Source organism: Camelus ferus, chromosome 1 (genome assembly GCF_009834535.1).
Source record: "Camelus ferus isolate YT-003-E chromosome 1, BCGSAC_Cfer_1.0, whole genome shotgun sequence".
NCBI lineage: Eukaryota > Metazoa > Chordata > Mammalia > Artiodactyla > Camelidae > Camelus > Camelus ferus.
Genome location: NC_045696.1, coordinates 15,285,108 through 15,305,055, shown reverse-complemented (window position 1 = coordinate 15,305,055; position 19,948 = coordinate 15,285,108). Strand labels below are relative to the sequence as shown.

Below are 19,948 nucleotides of genomic sequence, written 5' to 3'. Positions count from 1 at the left end.
ATTTTGCTTTTCTGTGGTTTTATCTTGTTTCTTCATTTAGGACATTTTCTTGTTTCCTCATTTTGTTTGACTCTGTGTTTTGTGTATTATGTAAAACAACCATCTCTTCCTGTCTTAGAGGAGTAGCCCTGTGTAGGAGATGGAATTTATCATTTAAACTTGCTGTAGCTCTTGGTTGTCTCTCAAACTACCTCTCCACTTATTTCAGCCTCATAAGGTCCAGAAATGCAATCCTGCCATTGTCCCGATCTTGGCACTCAAGAGCATGTCCCCTATCTAGATTGCCTGTGCCTGTTGGCTCTGGTGGGATTGTGTGAGTGACATGGGTGGGACAAGGCTCCTTGCCTTTTGGTTCTGGTGGGGTCACACAAGTGGCATGAGGACATGGGGTTGTTTGCCCTCTGCATCTGTTAATGTTACATGCAGGTGGATATGGGCAGGGGTTGGGGGCTGCTCACCTGACATTATTATCAGGTTAGAGTGAGAAGGCAAAAATGACGCCCACCAGCACCAGTGCCAGCAAGGTTGAGGAAACCCATAAAAATGGCATCTTTCAGTGTTTCCTGTCTAGGTTCTTTTCAAACTGCCGCTTTTTGTGCTGGGCCCAGGGACAAATGGCTCTCTGTGTGAGCCCTTTAAAAGCAGAATCTTCATTCTCTATAGGCTCATATTTCTCCCTAACATAAGACCCATTTTTGTTTTTCAAAGCCAGACATTTTGGGGCTTGTCTCTCCGGTGAAGGACCCAAGGATTCAGGTGACTGATAGAAGCTCCATTTTATGTATGTATGTACATATTTTTGACATTTCTCCAGATTGTGAGTTGCTACATGGTGGGTGGGGATGGTGAGGGGGTCAGAGTTTTGGTAAGAGTGTGTCTCTGTCTCTCCGACACGTCTCTGTGTAGCCTCCATATCCTTAGATGTGGAGCAAGTGTTCAGCTAGTTCTCAAGTTGTGGTTTTTGTTTTTTTTTAGAGAAATTTGTTTCATATGTAACTGTGTATTTGTTGTGTCTACGACAGGAGGTGAGTTCAGAATCTTCCTATGCAGTCATCTTGAACTTCTTCATGGTCTTAGTTTTGTTGACTGAAAATGAAAAGATTATTTTCTGAAGAAATTGGAGACTGCAGTTATAGACAGTTGTAGTCACTACTTAGGTTTTGTGACTCTTGGCTGACTGCCTTACCAGACAATGTAGAAAGGATATTTGAACTTCCTTCAAATTTCCCCCAAGACTTCCGTGGACACAGAGTCTCAGAGTCATGCTGAAAACATATGGTTTAAAAAAGACTGACAATAAAAAGCACCAATCATTAAGGAGATTGTGATTAAGATATCTTGGGAAATCAGAACTTTGGGAGATGCTGGCATAATGTCTTTGCTATTGTTTTCTAATCTCAAGAGTGAGATGTCAGTGTATCTGACAGGTTCCTCTAGTAACTAAATGCTCAGAGAACCACGTAAACTGGGGGAGACAGATTTTTCAAAGACCTCCCCCCTTTTATTACATTCATTCCCCCTTTCCTGCCTCCCTTGTTGGACTTCTACCAAAGCCCCCTTCTGACACTGTTAAATTGAAATGTCTGTCATCCATCTCTGTTAGTTCTAGAAAACTTTGATTTTAGACTCAGAACACAATTAAATATTTACCAAGGCTAAATTAGTGTCTGATTATAATATAATATATTTCTGTTTTCTGTTTTTTGTTTTACCAAATAAGTATTTGTTTTACCACACACAATTCTAGTTTACAGATTTGTTCTTTCAGCAAATATAATTTGAAAAAGGATTTTAAGTAACTTTTAGTATAAAATGATGTCTTCAAAGTACATTTTACTTATTTATCACTGATATTAAAAATCACTTAAGGCCAAATGATTGGAATGTATAAAGAAAATAATGGAACTAGATATTTATACAGCGCTCTAAGTGATGAAAACTCGTTCTTTAAATTCCCATTTGTTCCTATACCAGATATAATCTTATATGTTATAAGACAAGATTTATCTTGATTACTTTTACACAAAGTGTTCTACTTAGGATTAAGTTTTGTTTGCTGTGTAAACAGTAGATTTGCGCCATACCTGAAAAACTCCAAGTTTGGGACACCCAAATCTTTTACAGTGGGCTGCAGGCAAACCTGTCTGACACTTACCTCAGTGGGAGACATTATTTTATTTTACTGGAAAACAATCAAACCTGCTTTTTTTTTTTCCATTGGGGGAGACTATATCTCCCAAAGCTGTTTGCATGCTTAACTCTTGGAGAGAACAATCTAGAACAAAAGCAGCCAGTGCCCACAAGACATGCAGAAATGTAAGAGACCCATGGGGGTTTGTCTCCCAACATGCTGACACTTTCCTTGCTCAGACTTTCAAAATGCACCTCACACTCTACTTCATGAATTCTTTCTTGACTCCACCAATTAACTATCTTTTTCTCCTTTCAACCCTGCTGCATTTTGTGTTTCTCTTTTAAGACACATACTGATTTGCACTTTTTCATTGTGTCTGTATTTCTTTATCATCCTGTACTCTATGGATTGAACTTCCCTTGATAGTAGGGACTCTGTTTTCGTCATCCTTACATCTTTTATAGGAGGAAAGGCTTCTTTGACCTATTTCTTGTCCTTTTTCTTTGAAACTATTTTGCTAACAGAATATGGTATGGAACTCTTCCTTATGAAGCAGAAAAGCAACACGCTTATAGTCAACAGACCAGGATACACAAAAACACCTAAAATGTCTTTTAAATGTATAATTTACTCCAGTCAAATGATATGGCTGAAATAGTCCATAATAAGAGATATTTTTATATAGTTCATCTCTGAAGAAAATCTAGATTATTCTGTAATTACATTACATATTATGTTCTTGATATACAATGTTTTTCTCTTACTACCATTGCTGCTGCTACCATCAGCAATACTACATCCATCACTTTTTACTGCTATCACCATCAATATATAAATATTCTATCCAATTCTAGAACCTATGTTAAGCTCTCCATAACATTGACTATTATTTTTCAGAATTTTAGGATCTATGGATTTTTATCATTCCAATTTTCAGATGAAGAAATCTAGGCTTCTAGAGTAATCTGCCCAAATTCACATAGCAAGTAAGTGTCAGAGTTAAGACTGAAACTCCATTTATTTCATGCTAAAGTCTGAGTTCTTAACAATTTTATTATCATAATGGCCTGGAATGAACATATTGAGATTCACAAGTAAGTCTACAATCAACCAGGAGATGAAAATTCTCTCACACTGATTATAAGATGTTTCTTAAAAACTATTCAATTTGGTTTCACAAATTGCAGTGCTCTCTTCTATTCTCAGTTACTGAGGGGGGAACTCTCATGGTATGTGACTATAAGTTATCTTCACTCTTTGGCTACTTCCAGTTGTGTATGTAGAGTATTAACTTATATGCTGACTATCAAAACAAAGAGGAATTAAAAAAAAAATCAGTCACTGACTCCTGAAACATGTTCCAACCCTAAAATAAAGAACATGAAATTTTGAGTAGGTTTTCCCCAATGCCAATCAATGTAGTGATAATTCTAAGATTCTGATAGTTGAACTCAGACTGTAGGATTCAAGATAAATTCATAACGGTGTCTGGATTGTCACCTATTACTCATGAGGAAGGATGATGGAGAAGGTAATTAAAGACTGGCTTTTGGTGAGTGCTATCAGGCACCTTCACTAGTTCTGACTTATATAGTCATCTTTATGGTACCCTGAACCAAATCTTCTAGCTTCATTACCATTCACTGAACCATCATAAATGGAGATAACATTTTTTTAATGGAGGAAATTGTGTTCCCTCTCATGTCAAGACATTCTAGTTAAATCTGGGTGACTTGAAAACTATGAGACTGTTTTTCACTGGATTTGGCTTTGGTTGCTTTTTTCCTTAATCAGACTCTCACGTTGCCAAGTTTTGAAGTTTGCATGTTCAGGTTATTGAGAGTGTTGTTTTTCTGAGTGCAAATAGAGTTCAGGTTTCTTAAAATAGGGAAAATTATTGCTCCCTTCCCCCTTCCACTTGAAAAAAAAATGCAATGGTTCCACATTATTTGATTTAGGTCAAAACTAAAAATAAAATTCCTCCAAGTTGTGACTAAACAAGGAAAATTTCTTCTCAAAGCACTTTAAAAAAAGTCATAATTGAGTGTAAAGGAGGTCGATGAAGAATGGTTTTCACTTGTAAAATTTAACCCTGACCAAGTATTTTCTGGAAAATAACTGTAAGCCCAAACTGCTAGTGCTTTCTAAATCTGTGTGTGAGCCTCCGTTAAAACCCAGTTGTGTTGTTGATTTTCGAACTTAACTCAACACATCAGATTTTTAATTTTCCAGTCTTCAAAATAGAGTGTTGCTTACTTTGCATATATTCTTGAGAAGGTAAATTGTGAGCAATTTTAGAATGAGACAGTATTTGAGACTGCTTTCTCATAAATATTGTTAGATTTTAATAAAACTACACCTACGAAAATATCGTGAGTAGAATCAAGTATTTTAGTTCCTTCTCAATTTTCCTTTCTCGTGTTTCTTCTTTCCTGAGGTCCCAGCTTCTGCCTACTCCCCCATTCCTGCTCCAGGACCTTCGTATGGAGGGTCCTCATCTAGTCTCCTTCTTTCCAGTTTTTCTTTCCATGATTTCCCATCCCCCATCTTCTTTCACTGACTCCTTTTCCAAGGAACCACTCAGATATCCTTTTTTTCTATATTTCACTGAACACTTGTCACTATATAGTCATTGTCTACTCTGGGCCAGACACTTATAGGCATTAAAGATATGGAGATATACAAGACCGTAGGTCCTGGTCTTAAAGGTGTTATATTCGAGAGAGGATAAGTAGTTAATCTAAATAAATAACCAAATAAAAATGAGACAGAACTACTGATTGCAATAATTGTCAAGAAGAATGTAGCCATGAAGATCATAATCATGGAGAGTGATTATGGTTGGTACAGACAGTGGATATTAGTGGAATATTAATATTAGCATATTTTATAGGAAAATCATAGAAGGCCTCTCTGAGATGTTTTTCTGCTTAGGCTTGAAGGTCAAATAAAAGCCAGTTGGGTAAAGAGTCAGGGGAGAACACAGCTCCACCTGTTCCAGAACAGTGTGTCCAGGAAACAATCCACAAATGGTAGAATAATGTGAAATGGGATGGAAAGGTAGGGAGGAGCATACTTTTAAAAATGACCCTAAACCATCATAAGATGTTTGGATCTTGTTCTAAGAGTAAGGAGATGCTCTTGTGAAATCTGTAGTTTGCTCAATTCTGGAGTAATGTTTAGCCCTGACACAGTATGAAGTCAGGAGCTTGTGTTTGTTGAAAATGCAATGCCTTGATCAAGTTAGTGGTTCTACAAGGAAAGAAATTCCAGGCAAAATGCAAAGCTACATTTCACATTATGGTGAAAGGAAGACTTTGGAATGTGTTCCTCTAAATCCCTACACAAGTAAGTGGGCATCTATTCTGCCTAAATCTGAGGTGGTCTGTTGACTGTTTTCTTCCCAGGAGCTATATTCTGGGAATAATTTAGGAAATCTGGAAGATGCATTGACTCCATCAGTGATGTTTGCAGCATCCACATGACCTGAACAAGTTTGTATAAGCTTCCAAATTTTTTAATTTATTCACTTGGAAAATTTGGTTATCAAATACCATTATCAGTATAATGCATGATAGGTTACTGTCAATCATGTCACAGAAATAATTCAGAATAAGAATGTTCTGTCATTACAAAATTTTCAACTTAAGACAGTCCACATATAAATATACTAAGAGCAAAGTCTTGTTGGAAGTAAATGCTAAGATCAATTATCTTATGTGTTTAATGTTCGCTATTATTTTTGGAATCCTTTTGAAGCTTCAACCAACTGCATCACATGTCCCATAGTATAAAATTGATCTGTTTCATTTTCTCTTCCTACAATTTTCCCCTAGATTTTGCCTATTCACTTCCAGGTAATAGAGGCAAATGACAACCACAGGAGGTAAAAGAGACACCATTGGATCCAGGATCCACAGGTGCACAATCTGTGCTGTCACACAAGGCTCCCTGCTCAATAATCTCTGTTCTGCAGTCATCATCTTGAAATTCTTAATGATTTTTTTCTTGAACTTGTGTTTTATAAGTGAAATTTGGACAATAGAGCACACATGTTTTTCTTCATTTTAAAATTTTTCCACTAACCTCTTTAAATTATATAGCCCATCCTGATTGGACCAACTGCACACATGGCTATGGTCATAGATCTCTGGGAGCCAAAGTTTCCTCTCTTTCTTTATCATCATCAGACTAGGCAACCAGTTGAAATATCAGTTGGGTGTCAACAACTTCAAAACTTTTGAGATGTGGGATAAGCTTCTAAGGTGGGTGTCAGGATGGTAAGCTACAAGAAAAATATTTGCTTTCTTATAAATTGTGGCAAATCCGTCTTAATACTGTAAACCTTTTCTAAAATTGAGTTGCTAAATACCTTGGTCTTTAAAACCAAAGTTGCACACTAAGGGTCAGTGGGTCAAATTCAGCCTACAGTTATGTTTCACGAGCAAACATAATTTATTTGAACAGCATAGAGATGGACAAAATGTGAATATGAATGCTTTTAACTGGGGCCTGAAGTTCCAGGAAGCCAATGGCTAAATCATTTAATTGTTTTTTGCAAGCCAGTTACACAAATTGGTTTACCCTTTCTGGTGTTTGAAAGCATTAATCGTGGTTCCCCAAATTTAGCACATATCTAAACCACCTGTAGGGCTTGTTAAAGCAGATTGCTAACTTCACCCCCAGAGTTTCTGAAACAGTAGGCCTGGGGTAGGATCTGGTAATTTCTAACAAATTGCCAGGTGATGCTGGTATCTCTAGCCCAGGAGGCACACTTGGAGAACTACTGTTCTAAAATAGTAACTGTCATCTCTGCTACTTGCTCTTAACTATAAAAAACTTCACTTACTCAATTATTAATAAGATTATGTAAATAAAGCATATATACTCTAATTATTCAAATTAGTTGAATAGAAAGTGTAGCTGAGACAGGTAGCATTAACTGAAGCAATTAGCAAGTCTGCCATTTTTTTCTTTCCTCAAGGGAAAACTATCCCGCTATTCAAAAGTCATATCACAATCCCATTTCTGTGTTCCCCATTTTTTAACAAAAATGCTTTGCTTTTTCCCAAAATACTCAACAGCTTTAAAATAATCCAATTTAAAATCTTATTAAGTTGTATCACCCTCTGTAAATATCAAAAGCAATGAGATAATAGAACAAGATTGTTTGGACGGCTGGTGATCAATTCACATTGGACAGGCTCTTATCCGACTGTCAAGGAGTTGTAAGTGCCCTGAGCCCACGATGCCAAGATTTCCTAGATATCCCTCAGATAGATGCAGCTCTAAGCTGGAAAGTCATGAGGCTCTAAATGTCCTAATAGAATATGGAGTTCAGCCTGGGGTCATTTTCCTCCTTGGTCTCCTCGTTGAGATTTAGAGGGTCAAGTCACTCAAACAAGGTTGCTCGTGATCATAATCAGTCATCAGCTTCACGCCCACACCTTTTAGAGGATATGTGATATGGCAATATGGTGACTAAACTGGCTTTTCTAAAGCTAATACATTCTAAAATCCCCGTTTATGTCTGCTTTCCATTTGTTTAATAACTTTGCCTGGGTAATGGAATGGGAGATGACTGAAAAAAATAGCATCTTAATTTTACCTTTTTGTTTTCATTTCTTTTCTTTATGTGTGTGGGGGAGACTAGAAGGGAATTATTAATATGCTTTTATTTGAAGCACCAGTGGAATTTTCTCTAAGACTTGTCTTTAATGGGTTCATCAATTTTACTTATTCTTTTAGCCATCATCAGGTATGACTACAGTTCATTTGGTTTTTGTATTCAGATCATCCATTTTCCATAATAAAGGAAGACTGTGAGAATGTGAATAAATTATGTCCACAGTCCTATAATTATGTGCATGCCTCTCTAATCCTCTAGACTGCAAATCACTCCAGCTGGGAACTATGTCTCATTTATCTTTGTCCCACACAACAATAAACATAAAATTACTATATAATGGTAGATACGCAATAAAGATAGATTGAATTGAAATGATTTCCCCATTTCCCCCACCCCAACCCCCACCACACACACGCCCACAACTTTTGCTTTAGTTTCTCATTTATTAAGGAGGGGTAACGGTTTCTAGCTCACAGGTTTCTCCAAAGGACTGACTGAAATAATGTATGTAAAGCACTTAGCCCCAAGCCAGGTAATAAATGAGCATTTGATCTATTATGGCTTGAAATTACTAATAGCTCTTTTACTTCTTTTCTGATGATTATTGGTATTCCTGGTTTCCAGCTCTCCTGTGCTGAATACTTTAATGAAAGGGTCATTTTACTGATCAAATTGGACTGAATTGCCTTCTAGCTTTTGTTTTTCTTCTGCCCAATGTTTTGTTAATTCTTTCATATTCCTGTAATTCAGATCGACTTGAAATCCTGACATCAACAAAACACTCCAATCTGCACTACCACCTCAAGGCTCAGGGACATAAAATTACAATAGAGCAAAAAGATTGTTGAAAAATAAACACAAAATATGCCTTCTTCTTAAAAGTTTTCCCTCTGAGGTGAAGGAGGATGCCTGGTGCCTGGCGGTGGCTGGACTGAGTATGTACTGTAGCCTGAAAGAGGATAATTTGTTGTCCAAAGTCATATGTTAGTCACTGTTTTTTGGGGGGTAGTAATTAGGTTTATTTATTTGTTTAGGTGGTACTGGGGATTGAACCCAGGACCTGATGCATGCTAAGCACACACTCTACCACTGAGCTATATCCTCCCGGCAAGTCACTTACTAATTTGTGCTAATCCCTACTGCACGTCGTATTAATGTGTGATGCTTCATTAAATTTCCTCATCTCTGAGGGTTTCAAAACAAGATAATGCTGGAGCAAGAATCAGAAGACCTGGGCTATTTTCTACTCTCTCCCTTTTTAAGGGACAAATCATTCAGCTTTTTCTGGATAACGTTCACCTCTATCACAGAAATAAGGTTGACCACGGGGACTGGTGTGCTTTCTTCCCAAGACTGACTGAAAGTCCATCCAGGTTGTGCACTGCACAACTCAGGGGTGCAATTCACAGAGATCCCCAAACAGAGCTATTTTTTTCCACCTCTTTTCATCTAGGAAGAACTGAGTTAAGCAAACAGGTGTGGGAGCCTTCAGTAGTCATGTTGTCCTTTCCCTGACACGAAGCATGGCTTATTACATAAATTATATAATTATATTTGTGCATATCACCAAGAGCAACCAAGGGAACAGGGAGTGTATCAACCATATTTAATCGATTTACTTCTGTTCTCACTGCTTAATTTTTAAATGAACTAGCTTTTTGGGATTCCTTAGAATTGAGGATTTTCCTGTAGCCATAAAGATGGTTTAGGACAAGATTACAAAACTAAAAATATTATCAAAAATCTCATTTGTTTAAACATAGTACTTTTTTTTTTTTTTTTTGCAGAAGGAGTGCAATCACTCACCTTTATGTACAAATGTATCTAGCAGATCCAAGGAAGTCATCGCTATGTGTCAGCTACTCCATATATAGGAGGATGTGGGGCTGCTGTGTGAGCCCAAACCAGCACAGCTGTTAGCAATAAGGGACTGTCTATGGAATTCAGGACTGAGGCCAGATTTGCCTCTGTAGTACATCTTTTTTTAAGCACACAATTCTATATTTCACTTCTTGACTTGATTTCATGGAACTCAGACATTGCTACAGAAAGAAAAAAAGGATAATAAACTCTTGCTAGTCATTGGAATGGTGCCAATGGAAAACTAATAGACTTTTCTGTAATTATTGAATCATCTCAATTGATTAATTATTGGGTGCTCTGGGATTTCATACGAAGAGACCCATATGGCTCTAGAATCCTAAAACTGGTAAAAACCTTAGATGTCATCTCATCTGTATTTGACCCGATTTAAGCCTACCCCCAACTTCTCTTGGCCTTGCCTCTTGCCCTTGCCATGGCCAAGACTTCAGTTATCAACATCCATCTTCTTATTCTGTGCTTGACTCTGCCTCCCTGGGAGTGAGGCTGGTCTGCACTGTTCCTGTTGAAGTGGGAATTGCACTAATGCTGGGACCTCAGCCTGACCCTACTGTGCCATGTTGGCTGTGCTTGTTCCATCCAGTCTGGGCTCAGAAGAATCCATGGGGTGTGACGTGTGGCTTTCCTGGTGGCAGCCAGAGGGACTGGGATTGAGAACCTGATAGTGTGGGTGATATTAACACCCCTTGGTGCAAACTTTCACTAGTGAGAGAGAAGAAACAAATAAAGTAGTGCCGAGTTGCTGGATCACTTTGGGGCATTTGGCAATCTTGAACTTTTCCATCTCTTGAGATGCGTTACTTTGCCCAACAGACCATCCTTCTCCCTGTTTATCCTCTTCCTTCCTTGAGGAGCCTTGGCAGGGGATGTACAGCCTCCTCCATTCATGAATCATGGTCTCATCCGCTTATTTTCCTTCCTGGGTCTCATCCAGCTTTCCTTCCTGCTTCTGGGGAAAAAAAAAGAAAAAAGATCTGTTATAGGCAGCCGCACTAGTGTCAGGAAGCATGACTCACCACCCTGATTCTGTAAACTATCCTAAGCATTATCAATGAGTTCAGTTTTTGATATTTAGAATTCTGTTGCTTGTGAACAAAGAAACCAAGTGAGCTCCCACTAACACAAGCACTCTGTGAGAATACTTGAAACAAGAGATTATTTCGTGGGAAGGATCATTTGCACTGGATTGAGGAGATGCTTCGGATTCAGGTAGATATTTCTACTTCCTGTGTAACATCGGCTGAGAATTCTCTCTTTCTCTATTAGCTCCCTAGATTAGGTTTTTATTAGTTCTCAGGGAGATAACGAAAGCAGTATCTGATCGCATCTCTCTACCTCCAATGTTTCCAAGGGCAGCAATTTGGGGTTGGCTATTCTGCTCACTACTTTTCTTTGTAATACTCTCCTATTTAAATAACTTGTTTAGCTCTTCTTGGCCTCTTCGAACAGCTCTTCCCAGCAAAAGCCGGACCTTTACAACCCATTCTTGTGCAGAATTTTTTCCTAGCAAAGATTTTCTAATAAAATTGGTTTCCTCAATGTTACCAATGTGCAAATATTCATTCTGCATTGTGGCCTTGCGCCATGTTCTCATGGTTTAGTCTTAATTTTTGGTGTCACTATAATGCTTAGTTCCATGGAGATTTTGCTCCTTGAAGAATAGTACAAATGATCTCCTCTCGGGCTGATTTTCCCTATATAAAGGGCACATTTAAATGCAAATTACTGTTAAAATGTTGGAGCTGATTTTAAGACTATCTAAGACAGACTTACCGTAATACTATAACTAGATATAGACAGAAAGTATAAAATATAAAATTTGTCATACATAATTAATGTATATTTTAAAGGCCTTGAAGACTAAATATATGAGATTGTATGCAGGTTGGTGAATATTATAACAAAATTCGTTGCAGTTTTAAATGGAAGGGAGTGGGGCTCCAATTTTTAAATTTTTAACTTCCTTCTGTATCATTAGTTTCTTGAAGATATCTGTTCTTGTATATGGTAGTACTGTAAATTTGAAAAAAAGTCACATTATTAACCAAGTCTTATTATATATTGCTAGAATTTCAAGATCCATTATTCAAAGAAATATATTGGCATTAATGGCAGAAATCAATGACTTTCTTTTCCTCTCAATTAAATTACCATAATTATTATTTTTATCAATTTCTATGTTTGTTTTAATTGCTTTAATACACTCATATCCTGTTATTTTTCATTACGTGATACCAAGATTGATTTTGTTTCAACATATATTAACCTGTACTTTATTACCTAGTGTCTTTTTCCGTTTTTCACCCCAGAAATTGCTTGATTCAAGTTTATTGTTGAGTATCACTATGATTTCATATATAAAACCTCAATGACTATAGTGGAGAATAGCTATGTGTTTAAAATAGCTTCAGTGTTTCAATCCTGATTTTTGAGGTGAAAAAATATTAACATTGGACAGCATTTCCATATACCTCTAATTCCTGTTATTAAGGGTGAGGTGAAATATTTCTGCCAACTTTCCAATTTCCTTCTGCTGCTCCAACCCCATTTTCTTCTTCAGAAAACATGAAGATTTCAATATGTTAATCCTGTTTAAGTCCTTATTAAGAGTGTCAAGTACAGTCATTTTCTTCTCTTAAAAAGTATTTTTCTGATTAAACTACAATCACCAGTTCACTTAAATAATTGGTCTAAGAGACAGAATCTGACAGTTTCTTTCCACCTCTGCAGACAGACAGAACAAAAATGGTGCCAAATCAACCCCTTAGGGCTTTTTTTGTTTAGGGACACCTGTCATTTTAATCTGTGTAATTAAGATAGTGTCTTTTGAGTTACTGAAATTAGACTTCTCTGATTGAACCAAGAAAAGCATGTCAATTGAATTTATGAAAGAAACATTTCATGTGGTTGAATATTATGAAGCTTAGTGAAAATTACATAACTTCTAAAGGAAAATGTCTGGTGTTTACTTCATTAATTTGAATAAAAGACAAATGTAGCATTTGGTATTAAGACAGTTTGGTATTTGTGTTTATGTTTTTTCATATCTGAAACAATTGGTAACATTAAACAATAGAACTCATGGTTCCGCTTTTTACCCACAAACTTATGTTATTATTTGCTTCTGAATAGTCCTGAATAATTAAATTCAAGACTGATCAAAGTAAATTGAGAAAAAAAAGATATCATTGGCTTATGTTTTGTTTGATGCTTTAGTCACTTGTGGTTGAAAAACTTAGACACAACAACTTGGTCATGATAAAGAGAGCATTAGTGGTTTTGCAAAATTATGCCAATAGGTTATTTTGTAATATTATAATAAATATCTAAAATTTATCTCTTAAAAAAGAAATTTATTTTCCATCACATGCCTTTGGCATTAAAATATGTTTTAGAAAGGTCATTTAAGGTTTGGCAACCCTGTGACATCTCAATATCTTTCACAGTTTTTAATACAAGAGTATAATCTTCATTCTTCTTAAAAAATCATTCTCAAATGTGACTGACTGAATAATTCGTTATTAATTCTTTAGTGTGCATGGAAAGACCAAGAAGTTCTGTTGTTCTTCAAAATTTCTGAATCAATTTATTGCATCAATTTATTATGAATAAATTGTATTTCTTGCAGTAATCTTTAAATTAAATTTCTGGCTTCTCTAATCACAGGGTGGAGGTGGAGAGGAGTGGAGGTGTGGAGAAGAAAAACTTACATTTAATATAACTATTAAGAAGTCCTGTTTCATGGCAGTCAAGTGAGGACATTCTGTAAACACCACTTATTCATTATTTTTTTTTGGAATCATTCATTTATCAGTCATAAGATACTATACTTCATGCATCAATTATATTGATTGCCTACTGTCAGCATTTCTTTGTGATAAGATAAATAAGACTAAAGAAGTTCACAGACAGAAGGAGTATCTCCAACATATGTAGATAAAATTGCATAACACCTTTTGCATAAGATTTTTAATTTAGGAAATCAGTGAAAACTTTTGACTTCTTTCTGAAATTATTAGCAATTAAAATTTTGATGTATGATGTTTATGTACAGCAAGGGATATTTGAAAACTGAAGCTGCTAAGAATAAATTATGGAATATGAATGAGGTTTAAAATCTAGGCTAAGAGCTTCTTTGGAAGTTCTAGCAGAGGAACGCAACTCTTCGTGTACCCTTGACCGAAGAAAGGTCCTCCTCTATCTGGAAAGGTACAGGGACAGGACAGAGGACAGAGGAACGGGACATCCGCCTAGTCAGCAGGATCAGGAGATGACATCAACACTGGTGATCAACACTGCACATCAACACGGGGTGACAGATGTCACAGCCAGATTGCCCTCACATCCTAGAATTTGCAAAAAAACAGAAACAAATCACTATGCTGTACACCTGAATTTAACACAGTATTGTAAATCAACTATACTTCAATTAAAAATAAATAAGTATAAATTCAAATCTAGACTCAGCTCATTGAGAAAGCAGAGACATTCTGAATAACTTTGTTAACCAATCTATCTGATGACTCAAATCAAATGCAAATTCTTAGATTTTTAATTTAGCTTTTAGTTCCAGAAAATTTCTAGATCATGAGTTTTTTTTTATATCATAATATGTTTTAAACATAACCAGAAGGTGGTTATACTGAAGAAATTTGTTTTTCTAATCTGTTTTTATATATACTGGCTAATGTATGCAAATCGCAAACTCCCAAATTTATTCCTTTCCACCCCCTTCTGTATAGCACAGGGAACTATATTCAATAACTTGCAATAGCTTTTTATGAAAAAGAATATGAAAACAAATATATGTATGTATATGCATGACTGAGACATTGTGCTGTACACCAGAAATTGACACATTGTAACTGACTGTACTTCAATTAAAAAAAGTGTTTATGCCTAAAAAAAAAATGCCTTAATATCATCAGTTATTTAATTGGTATTCAGCTTTCCACCTGTTTCTAAAATATGCTTTTCTGTATGTTTTACTATTTATTTGGGGATATGAGGGTTAACAGATGGGTTAAAAAAGGATGTTACTGAAGGTGACCCTTGTCAATTTTCAGACAAAGCACTTCAAAGCGAAAGTATGGTCTTCCTTGCTCTGTTCTATTATTCTGAATAGAAACCCTGTGTTTGTTCAGCATCATAATATGATGATGAATCCTTTGTCAACCTGAGTGACCACAGAGAACAAAGTCATCCTCGTTGATCCACATTCATTGCCTTGCACACAAAAGAGTCAATCCTTTGTTGTTCGAGCCTCTGAGGTTTTTAGAATAATGTATTACCATAGCATAACTCTGACTGACATAACACTTTTTTTACACACAAAAATGAATGCTCTGTCAATTTTTTTCCTTAGCTTAAATCCATAGCATAATGTTGGCTAATATAGTTAAATTTCTACTCTAATGGCAATCCATTATCTCTTACGATGTTCAGGATATTTCTATTTCTTTTGACATATGCTTTCTAGATTGCACTATAATAATCTTAAGTGTTGACTGCCTTGCAATCATCCATGTTGATCATTTTCAGCACACCCAGATCTGAATAGTTTTCTCCTGGACCCAGTCTGAGAGACATACTAGGAAGCTGATTTTGTTTACGTAAACAATTATGTATTTTGTCATGTACATCATCTGCAAAGTACATTTCATTGATGGCATGACCAAATGTTTCCAGTTTTGTGCTACAGAGATACAATAAATATTATTTCATAGAATATTTTCAGCTTTGGGTCACTGTAGTTACAAGCTGCAAACTTACTTTGGATAATATTTTGGTGATGCATAAGAACTTGTAAAGATGTCTACTACTCCTGCTATACACATGTGTGCAGTGTGACAGAATCAACATACGATGCTGTCACAAGGCAGGTGCTTTGTAAGTATTTATTGAAAAATACAGTGCCGTTCTTTTATCTCTTCTGTCAGGATGTGAGTAAATTTATAAAATTAGAAGCATTTTTCATGTACATACATACAGTAAAGCAGGAAAAATTCTGCTGGAATCAGAATAAGTGCAAACAATGGTACTTTTTCTCTTTCTCTATCTCTTTCTCTCTCTTTTCTTTTTTTTTTTTTTTTGTTAAAGAGTAGTAGGTGCATTCGGTGTCCCACTTGGATCCCCTTCACAAGCTAGTGTACACATTTCCCAGTTGCTAGAAGGGTTGATTATACCTCTCATAATGCTCATTCCCCTTTCCCCATGGGTGCTGCCTGGCAAGAAGCTTATGTTCCACTGTTTACCACAGGAGATAGCCCATTGTGAAGACTTACTGTTATGAGGATACAAAGCTTGATCCCCTTGTCTCAAGGTTAGGCAACTCATGGTTTTTGCCCAAGAGCTTCCTACTGGAGAGTGGGTATGGCTTAGTGGCGGAGCACATGCTTAGCACACACAGGGTCCTGGGCTCAATCCCCAGTATTGCCATTAAAAAAAAAAAAGGGTGCCCCATTGATCAGGTCAGTATTAGACTTTACCTGAGATGCATCCTTGCTCAGCCATTTGCCTTCCTTTCCATTGCTTCTTTCACTGTCATGAATTCTTTTTCCTAAAGAGTGTATGCACTCAAATTTCTGTTTTAGACTTTGCTTCTAGAAAATCTAATCTAAGACAGTTTGTTCAAGGAATGACCCTAGGAAGCAGTCCCTAAGAATGAGTCCGGAGTTAAACCTCCCACTGGCTGTGTGACAATGCGGACATCACTGAAAGTAGTTGGAGAATCAGAGTATCACCATTTCCTGGAATACCATGGAAGTAAAACAAAAAAATTTTTCATTCCTGGTGAACTGAAATAGGATGCAGGTGGAAGGAATGCACTGGCTTGAGCAATATATTGGGTGTTTGAGAGGCATGGGGAAATAGTAATCACAATGACTGTGACACTGAGTGACTTTTGCTCATGACTTCAAAAGTAAAAATGACAGGTGCAAGGAGATCAGACACAAATTCAGAAAGACAGTGGATGTCAGAGGGTCTCCCTGGCAGTGTTTTAAAAGCACATATCCTTAATAGCCTGATCAATGACCAATTTAAAGACCAGGCTTATAACCTAATGACAAGAATAGCAGAACTTCAAAGATGATTGATCAGCTCATCAAGTCTGTGCCCAAGTAAAGGCTCTGATAAGAAAAAAATGGGGCTCTGAATCTTAGAACTTCCAGATTTCCCTGAACCCACTAAGACTGAACAAATATCCCCCTCCTCCCTTATTGAAAGACAACCTGACTCTATCTTCCTTCCTTCAAGACCCTCCAGAAGCCCTCAGATGTGTCAGGTGTCTTACAAGATAATGCTTGCCCTCCTTAGGGGCTAATCAGCTCCCTATCTCCTTAGCCTCCCGACCCCATGTGCCTCACAACTGGAGTAACTACAACCACAAATTTAATTAAGTAGCATACCAAATCACAGATGCTGTGTCAGATGTGGTGTCCTTACTAAACTGGATTAACACAACCTCTGGTGTGGCTGTTGATACAGTGAATGCATTATTTTTCAAAAAGTCCTTGGAAAATAGGATTAGAAACAATTCACAAGTAAAAATGTTGTATTTATCCATAGTCTTGCTCCAGGATTCTGTTAAATTTCCTACTCTTTCTTGGTCACAATAGATAGTCCAAACGACCTTGGTCCATCTGGCTATTCTTCAGAATCCTCATTGGTCCACAGTGTTGAAGACGTCATGTCAATTAGAACTGATAGCGAGTAATATCAATTCAGGATGCTTTGATAAGAAATATGCACTCCAGAGGATGAAAAATGAACTCAAAAACATCCAAGAGCCTACTACGTTGGTGTTATTTTAAGGACTCCAGGTGTCTAGGGCAACCTGGGGTAGCCCTTCTAAAGTCAAGGAAAAGTTATTGAACTTTGTCTCTCCCTCCACTAAAACAGAAGCCCAAGTTGGTAGACTTTTTCAAGTCCACATTTAGGGACATTACTCCAACCCATTTATTAAATGGCGTGGAAGGTCTCTAGTTGTAAGTGGGGCAGAGAGAAAGATACTTAAATGGCTACAACAAGCAGTCCTTGCCATAAGGACATGTGCTCAGGTAGATCCCATGGTTCTAAAGGTATCTGGTTTAAAGCAAAACAAAAAGACATCATGATGTTTCTGGCAAACTCCAAAGGGAGACTTGCAATGAAAATCCCTAGTGTCCTGGAGCAAGGTCATGCCATCTGCAGCAGGGAAGTACACACCACTAATAAAGCAGCTTCTGACACACTACTGAGACCTGACAGAGTCAGAATATACAATCATGAGTTGCCAAGTGACTTTGTGATTAGAGCTACCCAGCAGGAGCTGGAAACTCTCAGAGTCCTCAAGTCATGAATTTGGGTAACATAGATGGGTGATGGTTACCAGTGATTATTTGTTGGTAATTTCCAAAAAGAAAATAACACAGAGAACTAAAAATAAGAAAGTCTGAATCTTCTCCTCTTTGTATGTTGGGAAAAAAAATAAGAATTCTTATACATATATGATATATGAAGTTTTAGTGAGAGGTATGAGAAAACTAAGACTTTTTGTTTTGAAAGTGTAATGTTCTAAAATAGATGGGCTTTATTGGAAGCCATTTACAGGGGAAAAAAGTGGTGATGCACTCTAAACCCATTATCCATGCTAGTAGGCTCCATTCTTATTCTGTAAAATTCCTCTCCAAAGCAGGAAAGATCAGTCTTCAACTGACTTTCAACTTTTTCACCCAAGGAAATCTAGTCTAGATGATGCAAGCATTCCTCCATCCAAGGAAGATGACAAATAATATGTTTCAGAATCCCCTCTGAAAACAGTTTGGAACCAGATAGAATATTTAAAATGAGTTTACTCTCCCTTCCTAATAGGGAAGATCCAATAAGTAAGAAATTAAGTGTGTGCATATATGTGTGTGTGTGTGTGTGTGTGTGTATATATATATATATATATATATATATATATATATATATATATATATACATGAATGACTTATTATGATAGTTTTCCCCAAGCTACAATACAGATTATTTCTGTCCCCTTAATATGGGTTTTGAAGGTATGGGAAGGGGTTGGAGTTCTCTAGGAGTATCCTACACTTGCAGGAACGAATGATAAGAATATCACATCTGTCCGATATTCTGCAAAACTAGTGTTTCCATGATCTATGAAAGTTTCATGAGACATATTCTTATATATTTTCAAGAAGGGGTCAATTTCTTTCATTTAATACTTTGAAAGTGAATATTGGAGGTTTTTGCATATGTAATCTTACTTTGTATTGTTTGAGAGACACTTCAGGGCTCCTAAGAAAGACAAGCAATTCAGTGAATGTGCCATGAGAACTGAGGACTGTTAAGTAACGAATGTGAAACTAAGTTGTGCTGGTAATTAAACTGTGTTGTGTGACCAACACAGATGTGTTTCTTGTTGGTATTCAGTCCATTGAGCTCTTTTTAATTAATTTATTCCATTTAAAATGAAGAAAACCAAATGAGAGTGGTAAACAGACCATTAAAAACTAGAAATGCCTTTAACTGTTAGCTATGTAGTTTGCTAATTAGATCACATAATTAATTTAAATGTTTGAAAAAGAGACCTCTTCAATAAAACAGCCCATTTATTTATTTATTTATTTGCTTACTTACTTTTAAAGAAATGGCTTTGGATTTAATTGACTCTACCACTGAGGGAGAAAATAACCTAGACTCAGAAGAGTATATAATAATGATGAGTCTGAATGCTTTCTAGAATGGGATAATTTCCATTTCTTCATAGTAATTATACATGATTCAATATTATCCATTTAAAATGATATTTCCTGATTAAAAAATAATTATTATATTATATGTTAAATTATGTGTTTTCCAATAAAGTCAAATTATTTTATAGTCTGTACCAAGAATTGGCAAACTATGTCCCATGGGCTGGCCAATTCTCTTTTGCAAATAAAGTTTTATTGGAACACTGACATGTTTATTTGCTTACATGACTGCTTTTGTGCTATGACAGCACAGTTGATTAGTTGCAACCAATACATTATAACCCACAAAGTCTAAAATATTTGACATCTGTCCCTTTACAGAAAAAGCTTGCTGATTCTTATTCTAGTATGTAAAATAAAGTAATATACAGTATTTTTATTACTTACATTATATACATAACTGCATTGTATTTTAAATTAGCAAGTAGTAGCTGCTTTAGAAATCTCTATCTTCCTAATAAATATGCCCTGTTTTCACTTAAAGCATCTGTAGAAAGTAGGAAAGAAACATCCTCTTTCCTTTATGTCTTTTTCTTTCTTTCTTTCTTTCTTCTTTCT

General features: G+C 36.4%; 1 long non-coding RNA gene across 2 annotated transcripts in view; it reads left to right on the top strand.

Moving 5' to 3' along the window:
• LOC116662730 overlaps nucleotides 1-19,948 on the top strand; it is a 63,371-nt gene that overhangs the window by 5,940 nt on the left and 37,483 nt on the right. The window contains exon 2 of one of the 2 annotated variants that reach the window (XR_004318740.1): nucleotides 709-781. This is a non-coding gene — a long non-coding RNA (uncharacterized LOC116662730). Of the gene's footprint in view, nucleotides 1-708; nucleotides 786-19,948 lie in introns of both variants that reach the window. The other variant, XR_004318741.1, reaches the window with a different exon arrangement.